This window comes from Eriocheir sinensis, chromosome 17 (assembly GCF_024679095.1).
Source record: "Eriocheir sinensis breed Jianghai 21 chromosome 17, ASM2467909v1, whole genome shotgun sequence".
NCBI lineage: Eukaryota > Metazoa > Arthropoda > Malacostraca > Decapoda > Varunidae > Eriocheir > Eriocheir sinensis.
The window spans coordinates 3,774,216-3,797,183 of record NC_066525.1 but is presented as its reverse complement, the minus strand read 5'-3'; the positions used below and the strand labels follow the sequence as shown (position 1 = coordinate 3,797,183).

At 40.9% G+C, this 22,968-nt stretch overlaps 1 long non-coding RNA gene across 1 annotated transcript in view; it reads left to right on the top strand.

Annotated features, from left to right (window-relative positions):
* Nucleotides 1-4,952: 4,952 nt before the first annotated feature.
* The window catches only part of LOC126999799 (uncharacterized), a 66,047-nt gene continuing 48,031 nt past the window's right edge, over nucleotides 4,953-22,968 (top strand). The window contains exons 1-2 of the long non-coding RNA XR_007753603.1: nucleotides 4,953-5,131; nucleotides 13,901-13,980. This is a non-coding gene — a long non-coding RNA (uncharacterized LOC126999799). The remainder of the gene's footprint in view (nucleotides 5,132-13,900; nucleotides 13,981-22,968) is intronic.

The following is a 22,968-nucleotide window of genomic DNA, read 5'->3' as shown; positions in this document are numbered from 1 at the left end:
AGAGGAAGGGAGTCACCAATCACCTTTTCAAGTAGTTCTCCTCCTCCTCCTCCTCCTCCTCCTCCTCCTCCTCCTCCATCTCCTCTTCAATATTGCCTACTCAGTAACTTCAAATAAATTTAAGGAAAGGAAATCAAGAAATACGACTTTTTTTTCAAGTATCAAAAGTGCTCATTAGGAACGGTATTTCAAGGTTATTAACGATAGTAGTGGTAGTAATAGTAGCAGTAGTAGTAGTAGTAGTAGTAGTAGTAGTAGTAGTAGTAGTAGTGTTAAAAATATCGCCCATCGTCTTAACCTTAATCTCAGTCGAACGGAAAACACATATTAACATTGACATATCATTTCGTCCCTTCTGCACTCATCTGTCCGTCTGTGTGTGTCTGTGTGTCTGTCCGCCTGTCTGTCTGTCCCTCTACCTGTCGGTCTGTGTGGGGCGGCTGAGGGCGGGGAGCGCAGTGAAGGCCGAGGCTGTGATGGATCTGTCGCGCGGGAATAAATCGCATGTGATCACCTTCTTTGGCGCCGTCCCCAGGTGGTCCGTCAAGGAAGGATGGAGGCGGGACGATGGATAGATAGATAGATAGATAGATAGATAGAGGTAGAGAGTCAGATAGATTAATAGATACAGAGACAGACAGACAAATATACATACGCAAATAAATATTCACAGATATGTAAATAGAAATAGACGAACAGACACAAACGAGTAAATAGATAAATAAATAGATAGATAAATAGATAGATAGATAGAGAGATAGAGAGATAGATAGATAGATAGATATAAACATACACAAACATACACACAGGTTGGAAAAACGGTCATATAAACACAAACACGAACATTTTGTGGACAGGCTAAGTTAGGTCAAGTTAGGGCATACGCAATATCTACGCGTGGCTTCAGTGCTCAGCCCCGTCACACTGCCCGACTAACACACACACACACACACACACACACACACACACACACACACACACACACACACACACACACACACACACACACACACAGACACACGCACATACACAGAAAGATACGTCCCAGAATTATGAAACAAAAACATATCAATAATTCTTAAAGGAACGACAGAGCGATGGACAGGAACTGCGATCGGTAATTCCTTGGGCCTGGAAATTCACTAAAGCTTCGTCTGTTATCCATGTCGCGAGCTTCTGCATATCGAACATAGATGGCGCCACCGTGGTTTGAAGGGGAACTTGTTTAGACGTGGGAGCGAAGAAAGAAAATGGGAAATCGAAATGGAAGAAAATAATGTTAGCGTGCTTGAAGGGGAACTTGTTTAGACGTGGGAGCGAAGAAAGAAAATGGGAAATCGAAATGGAAGAAAAATAATGTTAGCGTGCCTCGAAGGGGAACTTGTCTAAACGTGAAGAAGAAGCAAAGAAAATGGAAAATTGAGACTGATGATGAATGATGTTTGGAAGATTTGGTGAAAACAATGAAAGGAAGAGAATAATGTTAAGGTATATAGGAATGAAAAGTGAAGAATGAGATTAATGAAGAGGAGAAGGAAGAGGGAAAAAAAATGTAAAATCGAAATGGAAAATGAGTGATGTTTGGAAGATATGATGAAAATAATGAAAGAAAAGAATAAAATTAAGATACATATGACTGAAGAGTGGAAAATGAGATAAATGAAGAGAAGAAGAAGGAAATCGAAATGAGAGAAAAAGTATGTTAGGAAGAAAAGATGAATGCAACGGAAGGAGGAGAAAATAAAAGGACGTTGAAAAGGCAAGAGGAGGATGAGACCATGAAAGAGGAGAAGGGGAAGGAAAAAAAAGAGGAAATAAAAATGGAAGAGCATTAGGGTTAGGAATAGTACTGGAATAAAACGCAAGGACATATAAAGAAAATTAATACCGAATGAAATAAAAAATTATATTAGTTAAGTTAGGTGACACGAACTAACTTAAGGAAGAAAAAAAAGGAGATATTGGGATAGCAAAGTAGAGAATTGGACAAAGAAGAAAAAGAAAGACAAAAAAAAAGAGAAGAGGAAAGATATACGGGAGGATAAAGAGAAATAAGAGGAAGAGGAAGAGGAAGATTAGTAGATTAAAGAAAAAGAAAAAAGGGGATATTGGGATAGCAAAGTGGAGAATGAGACAAAGTAAGAGAAAGAAAAGAGAAGAGGAAGAAAATACTGGAGGATAAAGAGGAAGAGGAAGAGGAAAATTAGTCATATGAGAATGCCTACATGTGGAAAGAATAAATAAAGGAAGAAGATACAAGAAGATAAAGAGGAAAAGGAAGAAGACGAAGAGGGACATCAGTAATAAGGAGAGTCCCACACCTCACTCAAAGACCCCAAAAAGCAGGTTACCAAATTAGGCCTAAGTGTATTTTCTCTCACCCTTTTCCTCTTTCCTTCTCTTTTCTACTTCTTTTTCCCTCTTCTCTCTTTGCTAACGCTGCGCCATCGACTCGGACTAAGCCGTAACTCTCCTCAGTGTGAATCAAGCAAGTTAAGGGGAAAGACGTGTCATGTTTTTGCTCCCCAACTTTTGATAATTACTGAGCCGGGTGATTTTTTTCTTCTTATTTTTGTTTTGATAAATGTGTTCTTCTTTTTTGTTATCTTGTTTGTTGTTCCTTATTTTTTCTTCTTTTGGTAGTTTTTTTTTCTTTCACCCCTCTCTCTATTTTTTTCTTCTTCTTCTTTTCCTCGCTTTTGTTCTTTTTCTTTTTTTTGTATTCCTCTTTCTCCCTGTCTTTTTTTCTACCTTTTCTTTATTTCTCTTTCTTTGATATTCCTTCCCTCCCTTTTTTTAATTCTTTTCCTTCTCCTCTTCCTCCTTGTTTCTCCTTTTTATCTCATTCTTCTCTTTCTCCCCGTCTTCCTTTCTTTTTTTCTCTTTATATCTCTTTCTTTGGTATTCCTTCCCTTTCTTTTTTTAATTGTTTTCCTTTTCCTCCTCCTCCTTGTTTCACCTGTTATCTGTCATTCCTCTCTTTCTCTTCCTCTTCCTTCATCTTCTTCCTCTATTCTACCACTTCTCTTTCTCCTTCTTTTTACTCTTTTCTTTTCCTCTGCCTCCTCGTTTTTAGAGTTTTCCTTATTGCTTCATCGATTTTCAAGGACCCGTAGAAAGAATAACAAAAAAAAAAGAAAGGAAGAACACGGTAAAAAAAGAGAAGGCGTAACAGAAAGAGAAAGGGAATGAGAGAGAGAGAGAGAGAGCAATAACGATTTTGATGGTAACTTAGGAAGAGTAACAAAAAGGAAAGGTAGCGGACTGAAAGAGTAACATAGAAAAGTAACAGAGAAAAAGAGTAAAAGGGAGAAAGTAACAGAAACAAAGAGGGACAGTAGATAGTAAAAAAAAAAGAGAGAAAATACCAGAAATGAAGGTTGATTTTGAGGATAAAAGAGAGAAAGGATAATTCAGCGATAGATAGATAGATAGATAGATAGATAGAGAGAGAGAGAGAGAGAGAGAGAGAGAGAGAGAGAGAGAGAGAGAGAGAGAGAGAGAGAGAGAGAGAGAGAGAGAGAGAGAGAGAGAGAGAGAGAGAGAGAGAGAGAGAGAGAGAGAGAGAGAGAGAGAGAGAGAGAGAGAGAGAGAGAGAGAGAGTGTGAAATATAGTGTAGAGCAAGAATGGAATGACCCACTAAACTACCCGGACAGGGCGTAATGGGCAGGCAACACACACACACACACACACACACACACACACACACACACACACACACACACACACACACACACACACACACACACACACACACACACACACACACACACACACACACACACACACACACACACACACACACACACACTCGTGGACCGATAGATGGATAGTTAGATAGATATTTTGATACGAGAGAGAGAGAGAGAGAGAGAGAGAGAGAGAGAGAGAGAGAGAGAGAGAGAGAGAGAGAGAGAGAGAGAGAGAGAGAGAGAGAGAGAGAGAGAGAGAGAGAGAGAGAGAGAGAGAGAGAGAGAGAGAGAGAGAGAGAGAGAGAGAAGCGATTCCAGCATTGTCCAAGTTAGGGAAGTGAGGTAATTGTTACGAGAGAGAGAGAGAGAGAGAGAGAGAGAGAGAGAGAGAGAGAGAGAGAGAGAGAGAGAGAGAGAGAGAGAGAGAGAGAGAGAGAGAGAGAGAGAGAGAGAGAGAGAGAGAGAGAGAGAGAGAGAGAGAGAGAGAGAGATAGAGAGAGAGAGAGAGAGAGAGAGAGAGAGAGAGAGAGAGAGAGAGAGAGAGAGAGAGAGAGAGAGAGAGAGAGAGAGAGAGAGAGAGAGAGACTACACATCCTCACCTGAACAAGCCATTTTCACACCTTTTTTTCTTCCTCCAAAATCATAACACAGCTTTTGTTCCTCCTCTTCCTCCTCCTCCTCCTCCTCCTCCTCCTCCTCTTCCTTTGACTCACAAAACTACACACGGAAGGCAAAAAGGCATGTTACAGTGATCGAGAGAGAGAGAGAGAGAGAGAGAGAGAGAGAGAGAGAGAGAGAGAGAGAGAGAGAGAGAGAGAGAGAGAGAGAGAGAGAGAGAGAGAGAGAGAGAGAGAGAGAGAGAGAGAGAGAGAGAGAGAGAGAGAGAGAGAGAGAGAGAGAGAGAGAGAGAGAGAGAGAGAGAGAGAGAGAGAGAGAGAGAGAGAGAGAGAGAGAGAGAGAGAGAGAGAGAGAGAGAGAGAGAGAGAGAGAGAGAGAGAGAGAGAGAGAGAGAGAGAGAGAGAGAGAGAGAGAGAGAGAGAGAGAGAGAGAGAGAGAGAGAGAGAGAGAGAGAGAGAGAGAGAGAGAGAGAGAGAGAGAGAGAGAGAGAGAGAGAGAGAGAGAGAGAGAGAGAGAGAGAGAGAGAGAGAGAGAGAGAGAGAGAGAGAGAGAGAGAGAGAGAGAGAGAGAGAGACACAGGTGGGTAGCATCAGGCCCCGCAGGAAGCCAGGCGGCCACTCGTCTCTCAGTGCTCTCTCGGACGTGGTGGAAGGAGGACTGTCGATGTGAGCTGTCCGCGAGCACCTCACTGGCAGCTGATCGTTCTCTCTTCCTCACCTCCTCCTCCTCCTCTTCCTCCTTCACCTCCTTCCTCCCCCGTGATGGCCAGCGCCTCTCGGTGGATTTAATGCGTTCAAGAGTCCTATATTGCGATCCTACGGTAAGGAGAAACGATAAATATGGCAGTTTTTTTGTGTTTTTGTGAATGTGTGGTTTGGGTTGGGCGGGATCTCGTGATTTTTGGGCGTTTTTTTCTTGGGTTGCGGGTTTTGGGGGTTTGGTTGGGCGGGTTTTAGGTTGGGTAAGGAAGATGAAGAAGGGAGAGAAAAAGAGAAAGAGAGATAGAAAGAGAACGGGAAATAATAAGAATAGGAGTGGTTAGGGGAATGGGTCTTAAGTTAGTAGTAGTAGTAGTAGTAGTAGTAGTTTTAGTTATGTTATAGTTCTGTTTTGGTTTACTTTTCTTGTCATTTTAAGTTAAGTTACGTTACTTATTTTCTTCATCGTGTGTGTGTGTGTGTGTGTGTGTGTGTGTGTGTGTGTGTGTGTGTGTGTGTGTGAGATCATGTCGGTAATTTGCACTGATGGTAATGACTGGGTGTTTTTGTTGTGGTAATTGGTATGAAAGTGTGTGTGCGTGTGGGTATGAAGTGTAATGGTAGTAGTAGTTATAGTAGTAGAAGTAGTAGTAGTAGTAGTAGTAGTAGTGATATAGTAATTTGTATATGCCGTCGCTCACTAGCAATAAGAGTTTTAAATCCCAAAGCTTATTATCATCTCCATTATTTTTATTATTATTATTATTTCTTATTATTATTTGTATGTTATTATTGTTATTATTGTTGTGGTTGCTGTCAGGTTTTCTGCTAGTTAAGTTCCACTGTTAACACTCTCATTGCCTTTACTATTACGCTAAATTACTTCTACTATTTTTTCTCTTTTATCCCTGTCCTCTTGTCATCTCCGTTTCAAACATTCCCTTCTCTTTTCGTCAACCTCTTTTCTTTTCTCCTCTCTATGTCACCTGTGTTTTTCCTTCCCTCTCCTCTTAACCATAATCTGAAGTGCTTCTATCCAGTCTTTAGTGAGGTGACCAGAAGTGAACCGCATAATCGAGATGAGGTCTAACTCGCGCTAAATATGTCTTGAGGATGACTTAAGCGCTTCTATTGCTTACGCTCCTTGAAATAAAACCCAGTACCCTGTTGGCACGATTCTTAGCCTGCATGCATTAAGCCCTTGGACGGGGACCAGAGCGCGCTAAGACTCCTAAATCCTCCTGATATCAGACCTGCTTTAAGGAATGTTGAAAAAATAATTATATGGATGGAGGTGGAGAGATAGGAGACAGACAGTTAAAAAAGAAAACATAAGATACAGAAAGCACGGAGAACACGGAGTAAATGAGGCAGATTAAGTTAGTGGACGATAGAAATGTCGGGAAGATAATTAGAAAGCATTAAGTAGTGTTGCTGTGTTGAGTGCAGTTGAGAGAGTTGAGTTAGGTTATATTTTTCCTACGCCAAGAATACTACACTTCCTGACACTGAACTTCATCTGCAACTTCTTTTTCTTCTTTCTGCCTTTCATTTCATCCTCTCTTTCTTTTTACTCTTCCTCTCTAGTGTGTCTAAAGTATGTCTATGGTATGAGGGGGTACTTTTTTCTACACTCAAAATACTACACTACCTGATACTGAACTTCATCTGTAACTTCTTCTTCTTCTTTCTTCCTGCTATTTCACCCTATCTCCCTTCTTATTCTTCCTTTCTAGTATGTCTAAAAAATGTCTATGTTATGCGGGGTTACTTTTTCCTGCACTCAAAATACTACACTACCTGATATTGAACTTCATCTGTAACTTCTTCTTCTTCTTTCTCCCTGTTATTTCACCCTATCTCTCTTCTCATTCTTCCTCTCTAGTGTGTCTAAAAAATGTCTATGGTATGAGGGTTTACTTTTTCCTACACTCAAAATACTACACTGCCTACCTGACACTGGACTCCATCTACAGTTTATCATTTTTTTTTCTTCCTCTCATTTCATCTTGTCATTCTTCTCATTCTCATGTCAAAATAATGTTCAAAGAGTAATTGTGTCGGTTTAGTTTTTCCTTCACCTAAAATACTGCACTTCCTGATGTTGAATTCCATCTTCTATTTATCATTCTGTATTCTTTCTTTCATTTCATCTTTTCATTCTTCTCATTCTTCCTTTCTAGTGGTTATAATATGTCCGAAGAATGTCTAAGGAATGATTATGTGGGTTATTTTTCCTTACACCAAGAATACTACACTTCCTGATGTTGAATTCCATCTTCTATTTATCATTCTGTATTCTTTCTTTCATTTCATCTTTTCATTCTTCTCATTCTTCCTTTCTAGTGGTTATAGTTTGTCCGAAGAATGTCTAAGGAATGATTATGTGGGGTAATTTTTCCTTACACCAAGAATACTACACTTCCTGATGTTGAATTCCCTCTACGACTTATCATTCTGTATTCTTTCTTTAATTTCATCTTTTCATTCTTCTCATTCTTCCTTTCTAGTGGTTATAGTTTGTCTGAAGAATCTCTAAGGAATGATTATAGAGGAGTTATTTTTTCCTTACGCTTAAAAAACTACAATTCCTGACTTAAATTCCATCATCCACTAATCATTCTTCTTTCATCCCATCATTTCATCTTTTCATTCTTCTCATTCTTCCTTTCTAGTGATTATAGTTTGTCTGAAGAATGTCTAAGGAATGATTATGGGGAGTTATTTTTCCATACACTTAAAAAACTACACTTCCTGATAATGAACTCCATCTACCAATAATCATTCTTCCTTTCTAGTGGTTATAGTTTGTCTGAAGAATGTCTAAGGAATGATTATAGGAGGTTATATTTCCTTACAATTAGAATACTACACTTCCTGATTCAAACTCCATCTGCCACTTCCCCTCCCAATCCCACGAGCTCTCAACATCACTCAACTTTATATACACTCAACATTGCAACACTTTTTCATGCTTTCTAATTATCTTGTCAACGTTTCTATCATCCTCTAACTTAATCTGCCTCGTTTACTCTTATTTTCATGCTTTCTTAATCATTATTTTTCTCTTTAGCTGTCTCTGATTTTGGTGTTTTCTCTCTTTTCTTTATTTTCTTTATCTCATTTTTTTTAATCTCGTCTTGTTTTGTTTGGTAGTTTTCTTCTCCTTTTCTCTTTTCTTTCTTTTCATTCCTTTCTCATTTTTTTCTCTTATCTCTCTCTCTTCTCTTCTCCCCTTTCCTCTCCTTTGTTCTTTCGATGTTATTTTTTTCTCTGTCTCTGTCCCCTTTTTCCCTTCTTTTTCTTTCTCCTCCTCTTTCCTTATTCCCTCTCCTCCTTTTTTTTTCTTTTCCCTCTTCTGCCATTCTAGCTGTCTGTGTTTGTCTGTGTGTTTCTCTGTGTTTTTGTTTGTGTTTTCTCTCTCTCTCTCTCTCGTGTTCTGTGGTCATAAAGGTAGTTATCGTTTTCTCCTTAATTAATTTACCTTCCCATTGGTGAACATATAATAATAATAATAATAATAATAATAATAATAATAATAATAATAATAATAATAATAATAGTAATAATAACAACCCGCGCCGGATTTCGCAACGCCCAGTTCTGAAAAATTCCTCTCAGCCGTTAACTTTGTGGGGCTTTTTTTAACTAGTTTGCGAGAGAGAGAGAGAGAGAGAGAGAGAGAGAGAGAGAGAGAGAGAGAGAGAGAGAGAGAGAGAGAGAGAGAGAGAGAGAGAGAGAGAGAGAGAGAGAGAGAGAGAGAGAGAGAGAGAGAGAGAGAGAGAGAGAGAAGGTGATGATGATGAAAACCTGAGAAGAAGATCATGGTTTCTTTCTCATCTCCTCCTCCTCCTCCTCCTCCTCCTCCTCCTCCTCCTCCTCCTCTTCGGTGTTAACAACTTCTCCTTGAAACAGTGTTGAGGGAGAGAATCTGATCAGTTATTCTTGACAGATACCGCAGGAGAGAAAGGGGGGAGGTGGGAGGGAGAGAAAGAGAAAGAGAGAGCGAGAGAGGGAGGGAAGGAAGGAGGGAGGAGGTTGAGGAGGAGCCAGGCAGGGAGGAATGGTTTGGAAGAAGGAGGAAGGAGGAGAGGGTGAGGATGGAATGGAGGAAGAGGAGAAGAGTAGGCAAGAGGGGGGAGGGAGCAAGTTCATGATTAAGGAAGGATAAAAGCAAAAGAGGATAAATGAAGGAGAAGAAAAGATGAAGGAAGGAGGAGGTAGAGAAAAAAAAAGAGGTCAGTGATTGAAGGAGAGAGAAGGAGAGAGTGATGATGAAACAGAGAAAGTGAGAGAGAGAGTGAGGGAGAGTAGGAAACGGAGGGAAGGAAGGAAATGAGAGAAAGAGAAAGAGAGAGGGAGAAAGGTTGAGATAGAAAAGGTTAAAGAAAAGAAAGGGAAGGAGGAATGAAAGAAAGAAGAAAAGACTGAAGAAGGAAGAGGGAGCGAGCGAGAGAGAGTCAGAAAGAGGAAGAGAAGAAGGAGGATGGAACTCGAGGTGGTAGTGGAGGTGGTGGTGGTGGTGGTGGTGGTGGTGGTGGTGGTGGTGGTGGTGGTGGTGGTGGAGGTGTATCACGCTCATTCTCGCTAATATAATCGTTCTCTGTTTAACTTTCTCATCCTCCGCCTTGCCTCAGAAATGTGTGTGTGTGTGTGTGTGTGTGTGTGTGTGTGTGAGAGAGAGAGAGAGAGAGAGAGAGAGAGAGAGAGAGAGAGAGAGAGAGAGAGAGAGAGAGAGAGAGAGAGAGAGAGAGAGAGAGAGAGAGAGAGAGAGAGATAAAAGGATTAGGACAAAAGGGAGGAGAAAGGGAATGAAAGATGAGGGATTGGAAGAATAGGGAGAGACAATGAATAAAGAAGGAGGATTAGGAAAGAGTGGATAGGGAGAGGTCTGGTGATCGAGAGTGAAGAAGAGGAAGAAAAAGAAGACAAGAAAGAAGAAATTGAAAAGTAAGAAGAGGAGGAGTTGGAGGAGGAGGAAAAGGATGAAGAAATACAAAGAAGTAATCTCGAGATAAAAGTTAAAAAAATATCATGGGAAACAGACAGAGAGGGAGGGAGAGACGGAGAGCAAAGGGGAAGGAAATAAGACAGACAGACACAAACACGCACAGACAGAGACACAGACAGAACATATTACCCAAGAAACGGATGGACAAATAATCAAATAACGAGAGTAAAACGAAATAAAAAGTTTGAATAATTAAAGGTTTAACGTTGAGAGGAAGAGGATAAAGAGATAAGAAGGAAATGAATGAAAAGGGAAGCGAAAGGGAACTGTAAAGGAAAGAGGATAATTATAAAGAGTTTCAAAAAGAGGAATAGGAATAAAGAGATGATTGCAAAGTGAAAGAGAAAGGGAGAGGAAAGAAAGAGAAAATTAGAAAGGGAGGGTGAAAGAGAAGGAAAGAAAATGTATCGAAATGTGAGAGAAAGGAAAAAAAGAGAACTGCAAAAGGGGGAGAGAAAGTGGAATAGGAAAGGGAGAGGAGAGGTAACAGAAAAGGGGAATAGGGGGGAAGTGGAGGAGGAGGAGGAGAAGAGAGGGAAGGGAGAGACAATTGTATACAGAGAAAGAAATGTGGTGGAGAGGAAGCCATTGTGTGTGTGTGTGTGTGTGTGTGTGTGTGTGTGTGTGTGTGTGTGTGTGTGTGTGTGTGTGTGTGTGTGTGTGTGTGTGTGTCCCAAATTCACCTGTAATTACACCTTTTCGAGCAGTGAAGGCCGATAATTAGTTTGTTATTGTTGTTATTACTATTATTAGCGAGTTAATTAATATATAGTGAAGCTGCTCTTTCATGTAGACGGAAGTTGTTATTATGTTGGTTAAGTAGTAGTAGTAGTAGTAGTAGTAGTAGTAGTAGTAGTAGAATTGATAGTTAGTAGTAGAAGAATTAGGTCAAGGAAGATGAGTTAATCGAAGGTGGATTTTTAAGAGAATAAGAAGAACGAGGAGACAAACAAAGAGGAGGAGAAGGAGAAAGAATAAATAAGTGGAGAAAGAAGTGCTTAAGAATGACGGACAAGGAGAATAAGAGGAACAAGGAGATAAACAAGGAGGAGGAGGAGGAGGAAGAGAATAATGAAAAGGTGAAGAAAGAAAGACAGCAAAAGAAAAAAGAAAGGAACGAGAAAGAGGAGGAGAAGGAGAAGAAAAAAGTAAATCATAGGAAGTAGTTTTTTAGTTGGAAATAAATGAAAATAATGAAAGAAAAAAAGAAAAAAAAGAATATAAGAAAGAATAACGTAGGAGTCGATAAAAAAGGAATCAATGTTGTATTATATAAGAGAGAGAGAGAGAGAGAGAGAGAGAGAGAGAGAGAGAGAGAGAGAGAGAGAGAGAGAGAGAGAGAGAGAGAGAGAGAGAGAGAGAGAGAGAGAGAGAGAGAGAGAGAGAGAGAGAGAGAGAGAGAGAGAGAGAGAGAGAGAGAGAGAGAGAGAGAGAGTATATTCAAGAAGTTAATCCGTGAGAAAAATGAGAGAAAAAAAAAGATAAAGATTGAAAATAGAGTTTGCGTGGTTCTTTTCCTCCTTTTTTCATCATTAATGGCCCGGATGAGGCTTGATGGAGGAGGAGGAGGAGGAGGAGGAGGAGGAGGAGGAGGAGGAGGAGGAGGAGGAGGAGGAGGAATAGAAAATTAAAGTGAATATAAAGTTGGAATAACAAGAAGAAGAATAGAAAGATAGATACTAAATTGAGGAGGAGGAGAAGAAAGAGGAGGAGGAGGAGGAGGAGGAGGAGGAGGAGGAGGACATTACAACTACCAATAAACAATAACATGATAAAAAGTAACCACAATAACCTTCTGAGAGAGAGAGAGAGAGAGAGAGAGAGAGAGAGAGAGAGAGAGAGAGAGAGAGAGAGAGAGAGAGAGAGAGAGAGAGAGAGAGAGAGAGAGAGAGAGAGAGAGAGAGAGAGAGAGAGAGAGAGAGAGAGAGAGAGAGAGAGATCGTCAAAAAAAAGCAGGAGGAGAGGTTTGGGGTCAGAAGGAAGAGGAAGCGAAGGAGGAGGAGGAGGAGGAGGAGGAGGAGGAGGAATTGATTAATGGTTGGTTGGTATAGAGAAGACCTGAGTGATGGTTTCTTCCTTCTTCCTTCCTTCCTTCTCTCCCTCCTTCACCCTTTTTCCTTCACCCTTTTTTCACCCTCCCTTTTCTCTCTCTTTTCATACAATATTTAACTCTATTTTTGTCCGTATTTTTCTTTTCTAGTTTTTCTCTACTTTTTTACTTTCATTCCTCCATTCCTTTCAATCTTCTTTCTTTCAAACATTCATTTATTTGGTTCTCTTTCATTCAAATTGCATAGCCTTTCTTTCATTCTGTATTATTTTCATTCCTTCATTCCTTCCCTTTTTTTCTTTCAAATATTCATTCATTTGGTTCTCTTTCTTTGTCTCTCTTTCATTCGTTGTTACATAGACCTTCTTTCATTGTGTATTTCTTTCGTCATATCTTCTTTCAGTTTTCCCTTCTTTCCTTCAACTATTACTTCATATTCATACATATTTATATTTTCCATTTTTTTCCTTCTGTTCATCCTTTCATCCCCAAACACTCCTTCCTTCTTCCCTCCTTTCCTTCCATCTCTCATTTACTTCCCACGTTCACCCTCCCTCTCGTCCTTAAACCCAAAGAAACACACAAAAACAAACATCGCATGAGAGATACACAACAAGACACAGAGACAAGGAATACAGGAACACCAGGCCACAATTTTCCAGACATGGCCTTCGCGTCCTACCCTCCAGAGCTTCAAGTGTGTTAGCCGAGGCCATGTGTTATAGTGAGGGGTCAATGTGGTGTTTCTTCGCCCTGTCCACCGCCCTATTCCTTGTCGCGGCCACATGGGAGCAATAGGAGGAGGAGGAGGAGCCAGAGGTGGAGAGGGAAGAGTAGGAGGAAGAGGACTGAGAGGGGGAGGGAAGGTTAGGAAGTTGTTTTGGTAGAATGCGATGATATGTAAGATGAGAGTAAGAATAGAGATATAAGTAATGGAAGAGGAGGAGGAGGAGGAGGAGGAGGAGGAGGAGGAGGAGGAGGAAAGAAAGGAACAGACAAAAAAGAGGAAAATATAAGAGAAGGGAAAAGGATATTGAAAAAGTACCTCTGTTTTTTAAATGTTCCTCCTTCTCCTCCTCCTCCTTCTCCTCTTCCTCCTCCTCCTCTTCTTCCTCCTCCTCCTCCTCCTCCTCTTCCTCCCTCTGGCAAAATATTTCACCTCCATCGCTAGCCAATTTTCAGGAACACAGTCACCTGAGAGAGAGAGAGAGAGAGAGAGAGAGAGAGAGAGAGAGAGAGAGAGAGAGAGAGAGAGAGAGAGAGAGAGAGAGAGAGAGAGAGAGAGAGAGAGAGAGAGAGAGAGAGAGAGAGAGAGAGAGAGAGAGAGAGAGAGAGAGAGAGAGAGAGAGAGAGAGAGAGAGAGAGAGAGAGAGAGAGTCAACGTCCCAAAATACGCGAGTTACCCTAAAAATAAAAGTTCATCAAAGAAAACATTTACCTGCGAGCAATTAACCGACGGTATTTATATTTAGCGAGTCTGTTCAGTAGAAGGAGTAGGAGTTGATTGAGCAAAAGGAGGAGCAGGAGGAGGAAGAGGAGGAGGAGAAGGAGGAGGAGGAAACATTCAGTGCAAATAATCAGTTTTTTTCCATAATTCACGATACGTTTCATATAGTTTCATTAAGGTCTAAGTTTTGTTTGTGTGGAATTGTTGAAGTAGTTACTATTATCATCATAATTATTACTATTACTATCGCTTTACTATGATCACAACTATCACAACTACTTCTGACATACGAGTAATTGCTGTTGCTTCTAACTCTAATACTACCACTACAACCATCCCACCACAACCACAAGTAACCCTATAAATATCATCTCCTCTTACAGACAGTGAACCAGAGGAACAGAGGACCAGCACCTGCACCCCACATCCTCCCTGGACCAAGGAAGGAGCATCAATAACAAAGGTCCGTGTTACCCTCATGATCTTCTCCCAGCGGCGTTCCTCATGGTGTAGCGTGGGAACCTTCTCTGTTTAGCTGTGTATTCCTTCTTTGTCTTTCTGTTAATTGACTGCGAGATGGGAGGTAATGTTTGAGTTGGATTTTAAACATAAGGAGAAGAAGGAGAGGAGGATAAAGAAGAGGAGGGAGGAGTCTTTCTACGGTATCATATTTGCATTTTTTTTTTCTATATATTTTGCTTCGTTTCTGTTCGTCTCTGTAAATTAACTGAGAGATTGGATGTAATGTTTGAGCTGGTTTTTGAACATGAGGAGAAGAAAGAGAGGAGGATGAAGAAGTGGAGGGAGGAGGCTTTCTACGGTACCATATTTGCATTTTTTTTTCTATATATATTGCCTCGTTTCTGTTTGTCTTATCGCCCTGGACTCCACCTAAGTTATCTTCAATTATCTTATATCACCATTAACATGTTATCTCTTCTTTTATCTTTCTTTATATTATCAGTAACATATTAATCGTGCTTTTGTGATTAAGTTTATTTTGTGTTCATTTCGCGTCTTGTACTTCACCTTCTCTTAATTAATCTTCGGTATAGTGCAAAGTTATCGTGTATCACTCTTGTATTATGACCTAATTCCATCGTCTCCATAAATACTAACTCTCTCTATCTATCTATCTATTTGTCTGTCTGTCTCTCTGTCTCCTGTTCCCTTGGCAATATTGCTTCATATCCTCATCAGACTCTTGACGCGTATCTTGTTTCAACTTCGACGTGTGTATCTCCGCCGCTCGTCCCTCCTGTTCCCTTTCTATTAATAAACATTGAAGGCGTTAAGGAGGTTGCTCAAGGGCACACGGTAGAGAAAGAAAGAAAGAAAACGAAAGAAATTACTGAGAGAGAGAGAGAGAGAGAGAGAGAGAGAGAGAGAGAGAGAGAGAGAGAGAGAGAGAGAGAGAGAGAGAGAGAGAGAGAGAGAGAGAGAGAGAGAGAGAGAGAGAGAGAGAGAGAGAGAGAGAGAGAGAGAGAGTAGCAAGCTTTTTTTCATTATTGTTTTCTTTTTTGTTTTGCCTTGAACTGCTTCCTCTGCTAAAAAAAAAAAAAAAAATGCATGGTTAAGATAGGTTGGGAAAGCGTCTTGTTACGGAGTCTTTATGGTGTTCAAGTCGTAGGAAGGGAGAAATACTGACAAACAGCGGCATTTCTGGAGGTTAAAGTTAAGTTAGATTAGGGACATATGCTATAGATACGCTTGGCCTCAGTGCTCATCTCCGGTTATGGCGAAATTAGATTGGAAATACTGAAAAATATGGGCATTTCTAGAGGTTTAAGTTAAGTTAGATTAGGGACATATGCTATAGATACGCTTGGCCTCAGTGCTCATCTCCGGTTATGGCAAAATTAGATTGGGTATGTGTCAAGTCATCCCTGTCTTAAAAGCATTCAAATCGTAGGAAGGGAGAAATACTGAAAAATATGGGCATTTCTAGAGGTTTAGATTAAGTTAGGTTGGGGTCATATGCTATAGATACGCGTGGCCTCAGTGCTCATCTCCGGTTATGGCAAAATTAGATTGGGTATGTGTCAAGTGATCCTCGTCTTAAAAGCATTCAAGTCGTAGGAAGGGAGAAATACTGAAAAATATGGGCATTTCTAGAGGTTTAAGTTAGGTTGGGGTCATATGCTATAGATACGCGTGGCCTCAGTGCTCATCTCCGGTTATGGCGAAATTAGATTGGAAAAGTATCAAGTCATCCCCGTCTTAAAAGCATTCAAATCGTAGGAAGGGAGAAATACTGAAAAATATGGGCATTTCTAGAGGTTTAAGTTAGATTGGGGTCATATGCTATAGATACGCGTGGCCTCAGTGCTCATCTCCGGTTATGGCAAAATTAGATTGGGTATGTGTCAAGTGATCCTCGTCTTAAAAGCATTCAAGTCGTAGGAAGGCAGAAACACAGACAAAGAAAGGCTGTTTTGGAGGCCACCAGAGACTTGCCTTTACCGTGTTCTGTTCTGCATCTTCTATTATTTTATCTTTTTTATCTTTCTCTGTATTATCAGTAACAAATTAATTCTTTTACTCTCCCTCTTCTAAACCTCTCCCTCTCCTTCTCTCCCTTCTCCTTACACATTTCTCTCCCCTCTCCCTATCTCTCTCCCTTCCTCTCTCTCCCTCTCCTCCTCTCTTTCCTGCTTTTATTACTTAGCAAACTCACATCGTTTTCCTAATATCTGTTTTCGTGTTCAGTATCCGTTCCAACACATCATCATCTCTCTGTTTTTTTATGTGTTTATTCTTGTGCCTCATTTCCACGTCTTGCGCCTCGCCTCTATGTCTCTCTCTCTCTCGTTCCCATTGTTCTGTATCCCCGTAGTGGTGGTCTTCCTATGTTACGTTTCTAAGCCATTTCCGTCGCTCTATTCCTCTATATCGTACTATGTTCTTATTTCTTCATTGCTGTAAGTTCATTTGTTTCTCCAACCGGTAACATGTCTTCGTTTAGCTTTGTTTTGATTTCCCTCAGTTTCATTCTTTTCCTGTTTTCTCTTTCCTGTTCTTTTTCTTCATTCCTCCCCTCCCTTGTGTGCTGTTCATCCTTCACCTCCCCCCACTCTTTATTACACCTCCTGTTTCTTCCTTCTTCTTTCCCTCTTCCTCACATTTCCTCTTCTCCTCCTCTCCATCTCTCTCTATATAGCTATTTCTCCCTCCGTCTTTCTCTCTTCCCCATCCTCGCTCTCCCTTCTTTCTCTATCTCCCCTTGCCTCTCTATCATCTTTCCTTCATCTCCTTCTCCCAGCTCCTCTTTCGTTCTCCTCCCTTTTCCTCTCCTCCCCTTCTCTTTCTCTCCTCTTCCTCTCCCACTCCTTCTCTGTCATCTTCCCTCTCTCCTATACATTTCCCTCCTCTCTCCCTTCCTCTCCCTCTCCTCCTCCCTTTCTCCCTTTCCTCTTCCTCTCCTTCTCCCTCTCTCTATCCCTCTCTCTCTCTCTCTCTGCCACAAGTCCCCTGACGCGACAAGGAACATGGTGGTCATTTCTGTGTGTGTGTGTGTGTGTGTGTGTGTGTGTGTGTGTGTGTGTGCGTGTGTGTACTGGGCGGGGTCGTGGCGGCCTGGATGTCAGAGAGAAATGGTATATTGAGACCCTGTGTATGTATGTACGTATGTATGTTTGTGTGTGTATGTATGTATATATGTTTGTGTATGTGTTAGAAGTGATGATGGTGATGGTAGTAGTGGTAGTAGTAGTAGTAGTAGTAGTAGTAGTAGTAGTAATAGTAGTAGTAGTAGTAGTAATAGTAGTAGTAGCAGTAGTAGTTTTTCACTTTCTTCCATTCTAGTAATTATAGTATTTTAATAGTTGCTTTATTTTCTCTCTTTATTCTTCTTCGTCTTTATTTCCTCTTAATTATCTCTATTTTTCCTTCTATTCTCTTCGCTCTTCCATTCCTTCCTTTAGTTTCCTCTCTCTCTCTCTCTCTCTCTCTCTCTCTCTCTCTCTCTCTCTCACGTGGTCAACTTTCCACTTAGTCTATTTCTTCGCGAGGTGGTGACTGTTGGAATTGCAATCACACCTCCTCCTCCTCCTCCTCCTCCTCCTCCTCCTCCTCTTCCTCGGCATGCATTGTTCCATTACCTCCGCTCCTTTGCTTGCTCGACGGTGCATTTGGTTAAAGGAATATTCAGATGTTTTGGATCATTTAGGGTGTAAGGGAGAAAAGTGGTGGTGGTGGTGGTGGTGGTAGTGGTGATGGTGATGGTGGTGGTGGTGGTGGTGGTGATGGTGGCGGTGGTGGTGGTGGTGGTAGTGGTGGTGGTGATGGCGGTAGTGGTGGTGAGGGTGGTGGTGTTACTACTACTACTACTACTACTACTACTACTACTACTACTACTACTACTACTACTAAAAGAAGAAGCATATGAAAGCAAAACCCACAATAATAATAAACACAAAACCGAACCAAACGCAATATGAGGAGAGAGAAGAGAAGAGAAGAGAGGAGAAGAGAGAGGACATGAAAAGGGAAAATGAGAAAGGAAAAAAGTTGAGAACCGAGAAGGATGTAGAAGAAAAGAGAAGAGAACAAAAAACAAACGATAGAGGAAGAAAACTAAACTAAACCCATATCACAAAAAAAACAGATAAAATTAGTGAATATGAGTAAAACCAAAACACGGTCGTCACAAGAACAGTAATTTAACGGTGGAAGCTGCGGTGGTGATGGTGGTGGTGGTGGTGGTGGTGATGCTGGCTGGTGATGGTGATGATGATGGTGGTGTCACAGCCTCGAACATACAATTAGCGGTAATGAACAAGTCAACTCACACGTAATTGTAATGATGCTGAGGTTACACGCATGCAGGCTTAATTAGGTTGGGTTGGGCTACGTTAGGTCAGGGGAGGCAGTGGCGGAGTGGTCAGCGTCCGAGTGCGGTGTCCTACAGGGTGAGAGAAGTGAAGGATGAGAAGAGAAACAGAAGTGAGAGAGAGATTAGAAGCGAAGTTAAGAGAAGGGTAATAAGAGAGAGATGAGAGAGAAGAGAAGGGAAGTTAAGAGAAGGGAAAGTAAGAAAGAAAAGAAGAGAAAGAAGAGAAGAGTAAGCTTGGGTTTTTGGGAAGTGAAGACAATAGAAGAGAAAGATAAGTGAAAGAGAAAAGAGAAGAGAAGGGAAGTTAAGAGAAGGAAAGGTAATAAAGAAGAGATAGAAGAGAAGAGAAGAGTAAGCTTGGGTTCTTAGGGAAGTGAAGAAAATGGAAGAGAAAGATAAGAAAGAGAAGAGAAAGTAATAAAGAAAAGAAGAGAAAACGAAGAGAAGAGATACAAGAGAAGAGGAGAGGAGGAGAAAAGGTGATAAAACAAATGAAGAGAAAAAGAAAATATAAAAGAAAAGAGAAGAGAAAACAAGAGAAGGTAAGAAAAGAAAAAAAGAGAAAAAGAAGAGGAGAAGAGAAAAGAAGAGGGGGATCAAATGGAACTCGAAGGGGCAACATGAGTCAAACAAGAATGGCGCCACTATAAAATAAATACACTTGCTTCTGACACTAACAGGCTTGAACCGAACAATAGACCTCAGCGAGAAAGCCTACGCGTGATATAGACCACAACATCAAAAGCCTCAACATCAACCAGCCGGGGTGAGGAGGAGGCAGTTCGAACCCCAGTGAAGGACGGAGAGAAATCAGATCTTGCACTCAAACCCGGAAGCCCTCACGACAAAGGATTCTCGCTAAACTTAAACGTATTCCTCTACGCATGACGGGAGAGGATTGAACACTAAATCTCAACATTACTTAACAAGACATAGTGTTCTCATTCCGAAGGCAGGAACTGTTGAATTTATCGCGTATATGGCTGTGACAATTGCAATCTTAAATATATACGAGAAGCGTAGGAGAAAGAGGAGGAGGTGGAGGAGGAGGAGAATATATGGAAACAGGAAGCACAGAAAGGAGTTAAGAGGAGGGAACATTTATGGTTTGTATAGGCTGTGATTTGTAGCGTTTAAGTGTTGATGTATGGGAGGGGAGAGGAAGGGGATGCAGAAGGAAGGTGGAAGGTGTCAGAATATATGGAAGGGGATGGAAAGGGAAGGTGCATGGCGTCCGGACATAGATGCGACGTATAGAGAGAAGGAAGGGTGCGTAAGGGGAAACTATGAGATAAATAAAGCGAAAATGAAGGAAAGGGGAGGGATAACACGAAGAAAGGGAGATGGGAAATGTAGGAGGGAGTTCAGAGAGGGGTTGCGAGAAAAGGAAAAAGGAGAAAAAATGGTGATAGGAGAGATGGATCAGAAGGAAGTAGATAGGGGAGACGCGAGGAAACGTAGGAAGAGGAGGAGGTAGGAAGAAGGAAAAGGTGAAGGAAGGAAAATGTAAAAATGGAGATATGGATGAAAAGGAGATAGATAGGCAAGAGAAGAGAGGAAGAAAAAGAGAAAGTAGAAAAGTAGAACGAGAGAAGAAGATTGCAAAGAGTGATTAGTTAGAAAGGAGAAGAGAAGGAAGGGGGAGAGACAAAGGAGAGAGGGAGGGAGCGAGGGAGGGAGGGAAATAAGTGAGGAAGAGGGGGAGGGAAGGGAGGAAGAATGGGGGGAAGGGGGGAGGGGGTGCTGCCATTACCTCTTAATTGTATGGAAGTGAAGAAATTAGGACAAATTGTAAATGAAGCAAGCGAAGAAGGCGGTGGTGGTGGTGGAGGTGGTGGTGGTGGTGGCGGTGATGCATGATGGTGGTGGTGGTGGTGGTGATAATGATGATGATGGTTTATTTGTTGGTGATGGTGATGGTGATGGTGGCGGTAATAAGTGTGTGTGCGTGTGTGCGTGCGTGTTTGTGTGTGTGTGCGTGGGGGGGGGGGGGGTGTAGATCAAGCACTAAGCCCCTAAATACACACACACACACACACACACACACACACACACACACACACACACACCAAGTTCAATACCAAAAAAAAATAAAAATAGGTACAACAAAAAATCGAAATAAAAACAAACAAAAAAATAGATAGAAAATTATAAACAAAAATTTAAAAAAATAGAAAAAAACAAAAAAATAGGAAGAAAAGACTGATAGGAAGACGAGAGAGAGAGAGAGAGAGAGAGAGAGAGAGAGAGAGAGAGAGAGAGAGAGAGAGAGAGAGAGAGAGAGAGAGAGAGAGAGAGAGAGAGAGAGAGAGAGAGAGAGAGAGAGAGAGAGAGAGAGAGAGAGAGAGAGAGAGAGAGAGAGAGATCGTGTGTCATTGTCGCGGCGGCTTCAGAGACACTTTGGGAGACGCGATAATTTAGTGCTTTGAGACGAGACAGGCGCCAGAACGTGTGTGTGTGTGTGTGTGTGTGTGTGTGTGTGTGTGTGTGTATGTGTGTGTGTGTGTGTGTGTAGGTCAGACTACGTGATTCTATTCCTTTATGATTCTTGGGATTATAAATTATCATATTCTCTCTCTCTCTCTCTCTCTCTCTCGGGTTGACGCTTTATGAGACTCTGGAGAGAAGAAACAACATGAAGAAAAGAAAAGATAATAGAGAAATGAAAGGAAGAAAATGAGAGAAGGAAGGAGAAGAAAATAGAAGACAACAGAGGGGAAAAAAGTAGGTATGGGAAGAGAAGGAAAGAAAAGAGGAGAAATGAGGAAGGAAAAGAGACGAAAGCAAAAAAGAAAAGGAGAGGAGACAGGAAACAACAGGACATAACAGAAGAGAACAGAGATAAGTAAAGAAAGAAGAGAGCGATAAGTTAAAGGTACAGAAGAGAAGAGAAGAGAAGAGAAAGATAGAGAAAGTAGAGAAGAGAAAGATAGAGAAGAGAAGAGGAGAGAGGAGGAAGCTCGGCGTGGGTTCGGGTCTGAAGTCATAAATTTCAACCTTACTTTTTCTTAAGGTGGCGAGGATGTGTTGTTGCTGTGAGAGAGAGAGAGAGAGAGAGAGAGAGAGAGAGAGAGAGAGAGAGAGAGAGAGAGAGAGAGAGAGAGAGAGAGAGAGAGAGAGAGAGAGAGAGAGAGAGAGAGAGAGAGAGAGAGAGAGAGAGAGAGAGAGAGAGAGAGAGAGAGAGAGAGAGAGAGAGAGAGAGAGAGAGAGAGAGAGAGAGAGAGAGAGAGAGAGAGAGAGAGAGAGAGAGAGAGAGAGAGAGAGAGAGAGAGAGAGGAGGAGGTGGTGGAATGGGAGCAATCGTGTTTGTGTTTGTGATTGTTTACGTGTGTGTGTGTGTGTGTGTGTGTGTGTGTGTGTGTGTGTGTGTGTGTGTTAAGCAAAGATGATCCCGCTGAATTTGAGGTAAAATGAAGAAGAGAAGGAAAGAAAAGGAAAAAGGAAATAAGAGAAAATACGATGCAAAGAGGAGAAAATAATAGAAAAACTGGAGAAAGAAAGAGAAAGAGAGAGAGATAGAAGAGATGAAAGAGAAGGGAAAAAAGGAAAACAGGAAGACAAAAAAATAAAGAATAACGAGAACAAGTGTGAAGTAGGAAAAGAGGAAAGAAAATGAAGACAAAAAATTATTATGAAAAAGTACGATGCAAACACTGATAAATGAGAATAAGAAGATTGACAAAAGAAGAAAAAAAACGAGATGAAAACTGGGAGAGAATAAAGTAGCAGAAAAACAAACAAGCGACAAACAAGACAGACAAAAGGAAGATAGAAAAAGAAGAAGAAAAAGAAGAAAGAAACAAAGGAAAATGAGTGATGATGATGCCAGTGATTGAGAATGAAGGAACAATGCGAAGGAAATGGAAAGGAGAGGAATAAGAAAAAGGAGAGGAGAGAAAAAGAATGACAGATGATGCTGGTGAAGAAGAAGGAGAAGGAGAAGACAGAAGGGGACGATGATGCATGAGAGATGAAGGAGGAGAAAAAAAGGAGAAGAGAGGCAAACGAAGGACGAGATATGGAAGCAAGATAAGAAAAAGAATGAAGATAGGAAAATAAAATACGAAAAGAAAGGAAAGAAAATACCAACATAAGATAACGAATAATGAAGATTTAAAAGATGAGAAAGAAGGAATGGAAGAAGATACGAAAAGAAAGAAAATAGGAAAACAAAGAAAATACCGAAATAGAAATACTAAGGAAAGAAAATATAAAAAAAGATACGAAAGAAAGAAGATAGAGAAAAAAATAAAATACGAAGAAAATAGGAATAGAAAATACAAAAAATAAAGAAGATAAGAAAAGGTAAAGAAAGATAAGAGGAAAAACAAGAAGAAAACGAAGAAAAAAAGGAAAAAGAAGCAGAAAACATAGAAAAAACAAAACAACACCATCATAAACATTAACACATACAACAAAAAATAAATAAATAAACAAATAAATATATAAATACATTGAAAATCACCCAAATTCTCATCTCGCGCTTAGCTTCCCGCATTTCTTCACACCGAGCACTGAAACACAGCAGACCAGGTGAAGCCGCGCGGTGGGCAGGTGTCTTGGTTAATTAAGGCCAGAAGGGAGGAGCCGAGGTGTGGGAGAACCAGGTAGAAGGAG